Source organism: Etheostoma spectabile, chromosome 15 (assembly GCF_008692095.1).
Source record: "Etheostoma spectabile isolate EspeVRDwgs_2016 chromosome 15, UIUC_Espe_1.0, whole genome shotgun sequence".
Lineage (NCBI taxonomy): Eukaryota > Metazoa > Chordata > Actinopteri > Perciformes > Percidae > Etheostoma > Etheostoma spectabile.
Genome location: NC_045747.1, coordinates 25,960,920 through 25,973,239, shown reverse-complemented (window position 1 = coordinate 25,973,239; position 12,320 = coordinate 25,960,920). Strand labels below are relative to the sequence as shown.

The 12,320-nt window shown below is 42.1% G+C and overlaps 1 protein-coding gene and 1 long non-coding RNA gene across 3 annotated transcripts in view; one reads left to right on the top strand and one right to left on the bottom strand.

Moving 5' to 3' along the window:
- The window catches only part of cemip (cell migration inducing hyaluronidase 1), a gene marked incomplete at its 3' end in the record, with an annotated part of 254,772 nt that overhangs the window by 140,061 nt on the left and 102,391 nt on the right, over window positions 1-12,320 (bottom strand).
- Window positions 7,381-12,320, top strand: part of LOC116702407 (uncharacterized) — an 11,309-nt gene continuing 6,369 nt past the window's right edge. The window contains exons 1-2 of the long non-coding RNA XR_004335151.1: window positions 7,381-7,391; window positions 8,345-8,348. This is a non-coding gene — a long non-coding RNA (uncharacterized LOC116702407). The remainder of the gene's footprint in view (window positions 7,392-8,344; window positions 8,349-12,320) is intronic.

Here is a 12,320-nt window from a genome sequence, read left to right as displayed (position 1 = left end):
TCTATCTATCTATCTATCTATCATAGGTCTGCAGTGTTCTAAAACCATACAAATATGACAAGGCGGTGTATCGTCTCCATAGCAAAGCCTGTCTGTACTTCCGGCCTTACTTCCAAGTTACAGTCTTTTTAAAGCTATTAATAACATTTGTTTTGTCTAAATATGATTGTGGCTAACCTTAGTGATATTGAGATGCGAGCTACAGTTACATTTCAACATTGCAAAAAAGGGGTGTCGAAAAACAAGATCATCGAAAAGAAAGAAAGAACAAGATCCAGGGTACAAGCGGCCGAAATGGGTTTCCTCAGGAGGGTGGCGTCTCCTTAGAGATAGGGTGAGAAGCACAGTCATCCGAGAGGAGCTCGGAGTAGAGCCGCTGCTCCTTCGCGTCGAAAGGAGCCAGTTGAGGTGGTTCGGGCATCTGGTAAGGATGCCTCCTGGGCGCTCCCTAGGGAGGTGTTCCAGGCACGTCCAGTGGAGGAGGCCCCGGGGAAGACCTAGGACTAGGTGGAGAGATTATATCTCCAACCTGGCTGGGAACGCCTCGGGATCCCCAGTCGGAGTGGTTGATGTGGCTCGGGAAAGGGAAGTTTGGGGACCCCTACTGGAGCTGCTGCCCCCGCGACCCGACACCGGATAAGCGGTCGAAGATGAAGATGAAGAAAAACAAGATAAAAACACAAAATCTGAGGCAAAAGGTACTAAAAACAAGGGAAATTATCTGTCCATGCAGCAAGATAATTTCACTTGACAAGCTTGCTTGATTTAAGATTATAGTGTAAAGTTGAAGACTTAAAATAAGAAATTCACTCTTACAACAAGATAAATTATCTAACACCTCTAAATCTAAGTTTGGTTTGTATTGGTGAGAACCAAATCATTTGCAGTGAAGTGTTAGATGGGCTAAAACATGTTTTATTTCACAGATTTTCTGCTTTGTTCTAACACTGGGGGGGTTGTTGAGACTCTGTCTAAAACTGCCATTCCTACCAGCTGTTTGTTACATAAAAATAAAATAGATTATAGATCCTTATATTTCCATAGTTTACAGCGTACTTTACCAGCTGACTTCTCTGTTGGCTGTTGAAACAGGTGATGTCTCGTACGTTCTAAAGCCAGCCTCTGGAGACTGGACCAGCTGAGTCACGGCCACACCATCAGCTGGGTTGAGTCGAGCTGAGACAGGCCGGGTCAGACCACTGCAACTTTTCTCCGCTCCGCTACAGATACACGCCAGGTCTTTTTTCAAGTGAACCTCGGGGCATTCGGACAGAGTATCCAGTCAATTCCAACAAAACACACTCACTCCCCCATGTCATATATGACTCCTCTAAAACACCCCAGACAACAAGAGATTTCTCTTGGAGTTGGAAAAACGCAAGATACATCACAGATCCCTTTTATAAGAACAACGCCAGAAAAAAGAAGTCAGGGAGTTTAACTGCAGGAGTGCCAGGAGGGGAAGGTAGATCCCAGCAGCAAGACGCTTCTGGCGTGATATAGTGCGAGACGATACACAACCCAGTGGAAAAGCAGGGTCAGGAAGATGTTAATCAATCAGTCTATACACCCACACAATTCGGAGGAAGGTCTGATCAGCCAGAATAAGTTCAAGTTCAAGTTTATTGTGATATGCATTACTGTACAGAGTACCACAACAATGGAATACAATGTGCCTAGGGACTCTCTCAGCACCAGTCAAGAAGTAACAATTAAAATTAATTATTAAAAATAACAATTAAAAATATCCAAGCACAGTAAACATAGTAACTAACAAATACCACAGCCCTCCTTCCTGTTTTACTATTAATCCTTATTTCCTGGGGGTAAAACCTGTCCCTGAAATGTGATGAGCACGTTTGGATGCTCTGCAATCGTCTCCCAGAGGGAAGGTGGGGAAGAGATTGTGTGCACGATGACTAGAATCCTGCATAATACCAAGAGCCTTCTTAGAGCTGCGTTTCCAATAAATGTTTTGGAGCGGTTCAAGTGGATCCCCGATGATTTTAGCTGCAGTTTCGACCACCTTGTCAAAAGATTAAGGTATGTGAAGTAGCCCTGCCAAACCACACTACAATGTTGCCTGTCAGTATACCGCTGTAATGTTTTATAACAGTTTTGTCTCAAATCTTCTGAACTGGGCTTAAGAAATGTAGCATTCCACTGGCAGAAGGCCAGGAAGATGGCAGAGAAAAAGAATGTAAAAACAACTATGCAACAATACAATTTTTTTTCCAATTGGCTTTGAATTTGAATGTACTGGCATTGTTCCTCTAGAGGCGACTTCTGCCGCTGTGTTCCTCTCCAAAAGGGAGTCAACCTTTGCTAAAGCCTCACTGTGGCACGGTTTTGTGCTGGCTGGGATAAGAGAGCCACTCAGCAAGTCATCTCTTACAGTCTTTTGTAGAAGGCACGAGCAGAGAAATAGCTCAAAGGCCCTGGCCATAACCAGACAGAAAGCATGCAACTTGTTGCTGGAGTGAGAGAATTTAAACACACAATTGCTTACTGTAGTTTGTCTTTGGAAGGTTTAAATGAACAGCAAAGAAGTTATAAAACAACAAAGAAACCAGTCATGGTGAAGAACATGTTCCCCCTAAAGTGGGACCATCTCTACAAACACATTTACCTCACCTGTCAGTACAGTCAGTTTAAAAACGTTAGTTGCATCACTTACCCATATTTCATCAATGAGTGATCAGTGATGGATCAACACATTCTCACTCCCGTTGTGTAACAAACGGACGCTTGGTCAGGTGCCTTTGGCCTTTGTTATTGACGCTAAAATTTGTCATATCTAATTGCGCTTAGTCGTGACTATTGGCATCAGTTAAAGGTGGGTTAGGTTAAGGATCAGATCGTGGGTGGGCTTAAAAAAGGTACATTTCCGTTTTCAGTTTAGGAAATAAAGAATGGGAGGGTTGGGTTTAGGAAAAGAAGAAAGCGATAGTTGGGTCTAGAAAAAGAGGCACGCGGAACACGAACACCGGTCTCCTGGGTGTAAGTCCTGTGTTGTTTGACCCAACCACTCTACTGGTCAAACAAAAAAAGTCTCTGTAGAGATCCTTTCCACTTAAATTATAACAGAACAGCACTTTTATTGGACAAAATAGACTATGCTTAAAGGTTTTTAGTTCACGTCAGACACCAATGCATAGGAAAATAGGGTTCAGGTTGAAACAAAACTAAATGAAATGTTAACTAGAGGTTGACTGATGGCGCTTATAACACATTATACTCAACAATCAAATGTAGTAAGGTCTCATAGTGTGCTATTATAATCCATTCAGTATCATACATTTCAGATTTGCTTTGATACATGTTTAGTCATACGTTTAATTTACTTGCAATAAAACACTTTTTGATTGCAGTGTGGAAAACTTTGCTCTCAAAGCTCCTCTGTTTGATGCATAAAAAAGGCCCAAAGTAACCTCATATATTACACATACACAGACACATGCAATGCAGCTTTGCCCACAGAGCTAAAAATATGTATATCATTGGTAACATCCTGAGGCCTCCAGTGACAATGCGTAATATGATTCTCTGAGCAGAAGTCAGCAAGTTTTAATAACAGACCTGCCTCAACACACATGCTAACAGGCCGGAGGATGTGTGTGTGTGTGTGTGTGTGTGTGTGTGTGTGTGTGTGTGTGTGTGTGTGTGGGTGGGGTGTGTTGGGTCGTGTGGGGGGTTTGTGGTGTGTGTGTGTGTGTTGTGTGTGTGTGTGTGTGTGTGTGTGTGTGTGTTTTCCTGAAAAGCCGTTGGATTTGATTCCAGGGAAATAACATGGTCACATTCTGAACACATATGTCCTCCTGATGGAGGTACACTAACAAGGTTAGCGTGAGCATGAAAACATGTACTTGTCACAAAAGAATGCACACACACACAACCACACAACCCACACACACACACACACACGCACACACACACGAACAGGGCACCTCACTGGATGTATGCTCGTCATGCGGCTGCTTCCCACACACACAACAATATAGGTCTATATGTGTGTGCAGTGGTGCCTAACAAGGTTAGCGTGAGCATGAAAACATGTACTCTGTCACACAAGAATGCACACACACACACAACACAGAACACAAGGTCTGGTGTTGGCCAAAAGAAAACAAATGCCGTGATGTCGCAAGTTTAACATGGTCTGTATCTTTAAAATAATTTCTTGGAGTAATATGTCCTGCAAAGCTACCTAAATAATCCCTAACAAAATAGAAATGCAAGATTCAGCAGGACTTAATGTAAACATTATTGCGTTCAGATTGAGGATGGAAAACACTCCTACGGGTGGTGTTAGAGGACCTGGATCGTCGTGTAGTTTGGAGGATTTGTATTTCTGAGCGTTTGCTGAAAGGAGTGATGCTCTAGTTCATTTTCAATGGGGACAGTCTCATGCTTCTTTTAATGCTTGTTGCGTGGTTGTCTGAAGGTTTCCTCTTGAAAATGACATAATTGAGATTACTCGACAAGACATATGTTGTTATCTACTTTTTGACCAAGAACTGCTTCGGCAAATTCTAATGCTGTATTTGTATTCTTTTTTTGTTGTAAAGTCTTTTTTGCCCATTTGCCCCCTTTATTTGGTAGGACAGCTGAAGACAGAAAAAGGGGAATGATATGCAGCAAAAGGGCCGCGGATAAAACTCAATCCCAGGCCGCTGAGCTAAGGCCTGAGCCTTAATAAATGTGGCGCACACTCAACATAACTTTTTTTTTTATAATAATAATATTAATGTGACCCAATATGATTAAAGACACAATTTTTGAATAGGGTGTTTGTCTCTTTAAAAAGAATACATGCATTGGAATACATGGAAATAAGTATCATTTTAGTGTGTGGAACACATCAAGGAGCTTTATTTTGACAGCCGCTGGCTACAGTGGAGGAGCAGAAGCAGCAAGGTGATCTGAGGCTGACTGATGGGCCAACATGCTCTCGTTTTAGCTCGCTGTCTCCCTTTATCCCTCTGTCACAGCGATGAAATGATGAAATCTCTCGGTTACATTAAAGGGGAGAAAGGCGAGAAATGCCCTCATTAAAGCTGGCGGAAACATCACCAACAGCGCGGAGAGCCGTTCTGGGCGAGCCCTGCAGTCACACTGTGTGATGCACAGCCCACAGATTACAGTGGCTGTACAAGTAAGCGTGATGAAATTAAAACACTCATGCTGCAACTGATGAAACTTGACATTAATGGTGGGTGGGAGGTATTTTTTTCTTCTTTTTTTTCCCTTCTCTTGACTGTTTGAAAATACCTTCACTTCACCGTGTCAGTGTTGCTGTCAGGATTCCGAGTGGGGAGAGGAATAATGCGAGAAGATCAAAAACAATACAGAGAATCAATAGAAGTGTATGGGTGGGAAGGGGACATTGTTTCGTTATAGTAAAATATTCGACACTGGAGATATAACAAAATACATTAATGTCGTTAAAATTGGCACTGATCTACATTCTTTTTTTCTCTATAAAACCCCCCTTTCAAATATATTTAAGTTCTGTCTATATGTGCTATTTGCACTGGAATTTGAGCAATATAATGACTTCGCCTGGCATTTTAGTCATTACGGCTCATCAGAGTGCAGACCCCATCAAGAACAACAAACACAGACATAATCCCACTGGAACACCACGGAGGCCTGAGAGACTACACAGAAAAAGCTGACTGCACTGATGCACCTAAAGACAGACAGGAGGAAGCGCTCAGGGACATCACGCGATGTAGAGTTTTGGCCATATTGGACAATTTCACACCTATTGATATACAGTACATTCAATCTTATAGGGCGACTTTACTGTCTTTCTGAGGCTGTAGTGGTCCGTTTCAATGCAAGTGAAGATATTGGAATTATGGAGGGGTCTGAATAATGCTCCAAAGTTAGGCAAAAGTTTGGTCCGGGAAAAACTGGCATGGCCATTTTCCTCTCACCTCAAAATATCTGAATGGAAATCTGGAATGGTTCTATGGGTATCCACGAGTCTCCCCTTTACAGACAAGCCCAATTTATGCTAATCCAATGATGTTTGGGGCCAGGACATGCCGTTTTTATCACGCAGTGTGTTATTTTTGCCTATTCTAAAAATGGTGTGTTTGAATATTTATGTATTCTGTATCCATAAGCTTAATATTATGTCAAATGGATTGAAAAATAGTACATATAGCTGCCGGAAGTGGGAGGAAATGCATGCCCACAGTACGGGTTTGGGTTAACCCAGAATGTTTACAACGACCTTCCTCCACAGCACTATGGAGGAAGGTCTGGCTAGTCCACACAGCATTCCTGAATGGGAGAAAAACATGCTCTGGTTTATTGGCATTTCTTTAAACCAATCACAATCACCTTGGCCGGTGGTAAGCGCCGGACGGAGCAATGGTGCCTCTGCTAAATAGCCTCGGGATGGAACTTGTTTTGGTGGAACGTGTCTACGTTCAAAAGTTTTAGTCGTGCAACAGAAAACTCAGATTGGACGGATGGTCCAGCTAGCTGTCTGGATTTACCCTGCAGAGATCTGAGGAGCAGTTTAGACTTCCAACGTAAAAAAAGAGGAAGGTAACGGACATCCAGTCAAAAAGGAGGGACATTTGGCTGAATTTCCACAGGCACTGGAGAAATCCAAGAAAATGAAACATTGCGGAGATACGATATGTGCTGGTTAACCATGGATGTATAATAAAAACCTGGATACAGCATTTGAGACAGAGCCCCTTTCATTCCTATATGAGAGTTGCTCAGTGGCGCATGAAGCCATCATGGAGACAAAAATGACCCAGATGATGAAGATGAGTGGCGCTGCTTCCTCACAGACCTTCACAGACCAAGCCAGCTACTTCCTGTTTAGCTCTCCACTAACTTGAATGGGGATTAAATTATTTGACTGTGCGGCTCTTCTAGACTTTCAAAATGTTATTGAACCGAATGTATTAAATTTGGATAGTAAATCGAGTAGTTTCACTGGGGTTGTGATGCTAAAAAAACATATCCAGTGATTTAACGACGTCTATTTCGCCATGTAAGTCAATAGGGAAAAGTCTTTTTGGATTAGGGTTGTCACATGACAGCTTTGGTGTTGTAATTCCACTGTTTGGCCACAACATTCAATTTGCTTCAAAGCCCAGTGCACTTCCTAAGGGCCTGGTGATGCCTCAGAGATGTTCCCAGCCCAACACTTTATGTCTGGGCAACAGAGCACACAGAACAGCAGCTCTCTACTGATGTGCTAAATAAATATATGACACTTGTTTTAATTACTTCTTCCAATTAAGAGTTTCCTCCTGGTGAAGCACTGCATCCATGCTGAGAGCAGGAGAGGCGGCAGAGTGAGAGAGGGTCATGAAGTTGACAGTCGCACCGGTTTAAAGAGAGAGACCTGCTGTGCCGTGACAGGCGGGCAGACAGATTTACAACCAGTGTGCTGCTTCACTGCTAACTAGGACAGGGTCCCCAAGCATGTTCCCCAACAACAGGCAACCGACTCACTTTGAAGAGCTATGATGCACACATCAAAACAAAGTCCTGAATTTAAAGGCTGTCTGCTTTTAACTTGCTTTTAGCTTTTTAACATGTCTGCATGTTCTTAACAAATAGCCATTCAATACATTGCCTTCTGCATTTCTGACAGAATACGCAGTCCTTGTTTCTCCCAGTGGTCAATTCATGTGCCATTTCCGACAAAGCAGTGTATCATTAAAAAACACCCGCTACAGTGACAAACTAGCTGGGCTAAAGGCTTTATTTCACATACGTATTCTTGAATTTGCTGTATTAGAGGATACAAAGAACTCAAAATTAAGGGGGAATGGGAGGAAGACTTAGGTCAAAATCTTAATGAAGCAGAGTGGGCCAGTATTTGTGGAAGTGGCCATGATTTGTCTCTCAACAGCAAAATGTTGGGCAAACCACTCAAGTTAGCAATTTAAGGCTCACACTAACACTTGTCTTGCTGTGCATGTTGCTTGTGGCACATCACCAACAGACAGATTTGTTTTTGATGCAAAAACAAAAAGACAGCTGTTGAAATTGGAGAACAGTGACAGCAGTGAAGTGATGACAGGATGGAATGAGGACTGACGATGTTGATGTAACTGCTGCCCTGCCCTCTGCCACAATGCCCCCTGTCCACTGGAATGACAAACTCCCATTCCACTGCCTTGACTACATTTGAACAGTTTAACCCTGACACACTGTCTGTCTGTCTGCAAGTCTCTGTCTGCCTGCCTGTGTCTCTCTGTCTATCTGTCACACAGTGAGGGGACACTGGACCCTCAGTCAGTTCTTTACACTGTATAAGCTCTACTTTCTATAAGGACAGAGGGAATGGGGTATTCCCCAGATCTGTCAATTGATTGGTGAAAACATATGACCTATTGTACTAACCAGTTAGGCACGCAAGCCATCCGATTGTTGGTTCCAGGTATTTTTTTACTACTTTATCTCACTATAAAGTAATAAGCTGCGGCTCATCTACAGATTTGGCGCGTCCCCTTTTTCCGTTACACATCCAGGTAGCAATGCAGCCCGAACGAGAGGGGGGGGGCGTTTCAGCCTGCTGGGGAAGCCGCTACAGCGTGTAAAAAATGCCTATAGGAGATTGAAAGAATCCGTCTAACACGTCTGCCTTTGTTGTTTTGAAGGAACTGTCGCCCAACACACACTGCGAAACCCCGCTCCTAGCTGCCAGCAGTTTCTCACGGGACGCTGGTTGGTCCAACAGCTGGCAATTTAGACACAAATGCAAAATGGATTTTTGTGAGAGATGTGATCATCATTCTTACGCGATCTCATGATATAGCAAGAAAACGGCTGCCGTGCCAGATAAAATCCAGAAATATGTACTGCTTACAGTTTTTCCTCAATTGCTTTGCTTTTACTATTGAACATTAGGTAAGTAGGTAGCTTAAGTAATTGCTCTGGCCCAAAATGCACTGAATAAGCCTCGCAGATTGAAATAGTTTGCATTCATTTGCTATTGAGAGCGCAAGAAATTGAATGACCCATGAGGTTGATACATTTGCAGCATATTGTCTTTTTTCTTCCACATATTGTACAGTAGTTTGTGATACTTTTTGCTTTTTTTGCCCATACAATGAAAAAGACATGTTTTGTTGAAAGTGTAATGGGTGCCGTGGCTGACATCAAAACTATTCAGCTGCCTCAATACACAATGTTACTGTAGCAACTGGACAATATTACAGAGTGTGTAACTATCACCCTATGAGAGTACGCTGTCATTTGACAAGATGTCTTTGCTTTTTGACTGTCTCGGTCTAAGCAATGACAAAGGAACATTTTGGTTCTGGTGGCAAGGATTTATTCATTGATGGATTTAGTTAATTCTTTTGATTGAGTAATCAGCTCATCAGGTCACATGGAGTGATACGCTGAACGTACCACGCGTTGTGGGGATTGTACGTAGAGTTTTGACAATTGCAAGTTTGTTTCAGGAAATGTGCCAAATCGATTGAGAAACTGTAAAAGAATTTCTTTTCTCATTGTCAACAAGGCCCATGAAAAGACCAAAACCAAGAATGTGTTAGTCTTTCTGACTTCTCTATTCTGTAAGTGGCTCTCAGATCCATGTCCATTGTTTTCTACTGAAGAAACCTTGAATAACACCTTATAAATTTAAGGCTTTATTAAAAAAAGAAAAGAAAAAAGGCCCAGTGTTTTTTTAAAACAGCGGGACCCTAAACTCAAACGGTAGGATATATTGCATTTGTTGGGGATTATTTACAGAAGCAGATGAATATATATTTGGTGCATTAGTGTGATTTCCAGCAGCGGGACAGTGTGTGTGGGACGGAGTCAAAATGAACTACAGTGCGTTTGAATGTGTGTGTGTATTCATGGTAATGAAGATATGTGCAGCCAGTTCAACAGAGTGGCTCATTGATGTCTATTTAATATGTTTTTGACAACAATGGAGCTTTATGTCACAGAGGAATAAGATGTAGACAGACAGACACACACACACACACACTTGTTCGTAGATACATTCATTGTAGCATGAAACAGTGTGTTATGGTTTTTAATAGGAACGCCTCAGTTCAATGTGTCATGTTTTCTATTTGCCAAATGGTCCAATATTTGAAAGTCAAATGAGGGAAAGGTTTAAAGAGACACAAAAAAAACACATATTCACACTCACTTAAACAGTCAGCAATACCAAAGCACACTATATTAGCAAGTCTAATGTGTGAAGGTGAGGTAGAGAGATGGTTGGTGCGTTGAGCTGGGCTGTCATGAGCAGGAGATAGAACGTTCTCTTCTCTCCTCTCTCTTATTAATCTGGATAAATCCTCTGCGCTTGACAGGTTTGTTGATTTTTAAAGCTGTAATGTGGCTGCTCCACCACATCACATCCATAATGTATAACATATTCTAAAGCCTACCTACACAACCACAGCCGAGCTGCTACGGAGGCTGCAGGGACAGGACAGGGACATGAATCCATAAAGCCAAACACATATGTAGTAAGTAAGTAAGTAAGTAAAGTTTATTTATAAAGCGCTTTTCTCAGATAAAAATCACAAAGTGCTGTACAAAAGAGTAAGTAAAAAACAAGCAGTATAAAATGTATATAAATATATAAAATTAAAATGACACTAGCAAAAATCCATCAACCAAAAGCCTTCTTAAACAGACATGTTTTCAGATCTTTTTTAATATGTACATGCTGACATGAGTGCAATTTGCAGTGATGCAGTTTTATATGAATTCCTTACAGGATTAATTTGGTATTTTTCAACCTGGACCCTTTGGACACTGGAAATTGATATTAGTACAGCATTGAGAAAGACTGATGCAGGCGCCAGCTGTGATAAAAGCTGCAATGTAACCACTCCGGGCATGTGTTGTACCACTGACAGGCTCATATTATTATTCTAAGTGTCATTAAGGATCCACACAAGGACAGACATTTTTTTATTAAGGAGTGAGATCCTTTAAGGTTAACATGAAACAGCTCCAAAATCAGCATTGTCAAACTCACCAGACTCCATGTAAATAAGCAATTATAGAGCCAGCATATTTCCACATGTAAATAAGTGAATTAAGGGTTTATGTCAACCAAACCAGAGTGGTGATTGTTGGAACAGTGGAGTGACAAACCAAGATGGCTTGATTTTATTTTACTAGTCTTGACTTTGAACAAAGTTTGTTTGACAATGATAACATTGCTGTTTATTTACATGGAGTCTGGTGAGCTGGTGATTTTGGTGCTGTTTTGTGTTTTACGGGATCCTCCTCTTTAGTAAAAAAAATCTATCTACATCATCATCCATACAAGTCTGAGCCTTTCAGCGGCAAAAACAGAACTTTTAGTGGACGCAAACTGAAGTTAGGTCCAGGTTGAAAAATACCAAAGTTACCCTGTAAGAATCCAGGGATTGTTTTTCCCATATTTACCTTTCTTGTTCTGTTATAACCACCTGTCTTATCTTATCCTATCTTTCTTGTTGTTTACATGACTGCCTTTTTTGTTCTGTTCAAACTGCCTTTCTTGTTCAGGATTCTTCTAAGACACTGGCTTTAATGCCTGTGTAGGGAGTGAGCCTTGGAAGCATAATAATTTAATCCCATTTGATCCTCAGAGGAGCAGTGTATTAGTGTGTAATGTCTTAAATTAGATGTCGTTCACTAGACTTAAACACAGGGTGATGCCGGGCTTTAATCTGATGAGCTTCAGTCGGTTGTTAAAAACAACCATACCCTGTTGGATATCATTAAACAAAGCTAAGCTGGTCTACAGCTTCACTATGGGAGCTTTAACAATTGGAAAGGTCTGGCCCAAGCAGTGCAAAGTTTGAGGAAAGCAGGATGACAGTATTAAAATGTGTGCCCTCAAGTAATACACAGAACATGGCCTCGGCCTCCTCCCTAGCCCCATTATTGAACCTATTATCTGGGTGGCCAGCCAATAGCACAGCCCATCAAACTGTCAACCGTTAGGAGGCAATTCACAGCAACATGACCAACAGCACTACATGTCAGGTGCTGGGCATGGAGAGAGAGAGAGAGCAGTGACAGGTGTTATCACAATAATCAGAGATCTTTTCTAAGCATGGGTACCCGAACCCAGAGGTAGGCAAAGTGCAGCCGCAAAGCCGTGAACCATTTCAGCGCCCATGTTTTCCAATCTGTCCGGCCACATCGGCTGCAATCTGGCGCAGAGCAACCGTTTTGGCGTCTCCTCTAGTTCTTCTGCAAGCCGCAAATGTGTCGAGCCAGGCAGGTAGCGAGTTGGGTTTTTTTGCAGGATGGTAGGGGAAGACTCATCCTTGATTGGCTCGCCCTGACATTCTTACCCT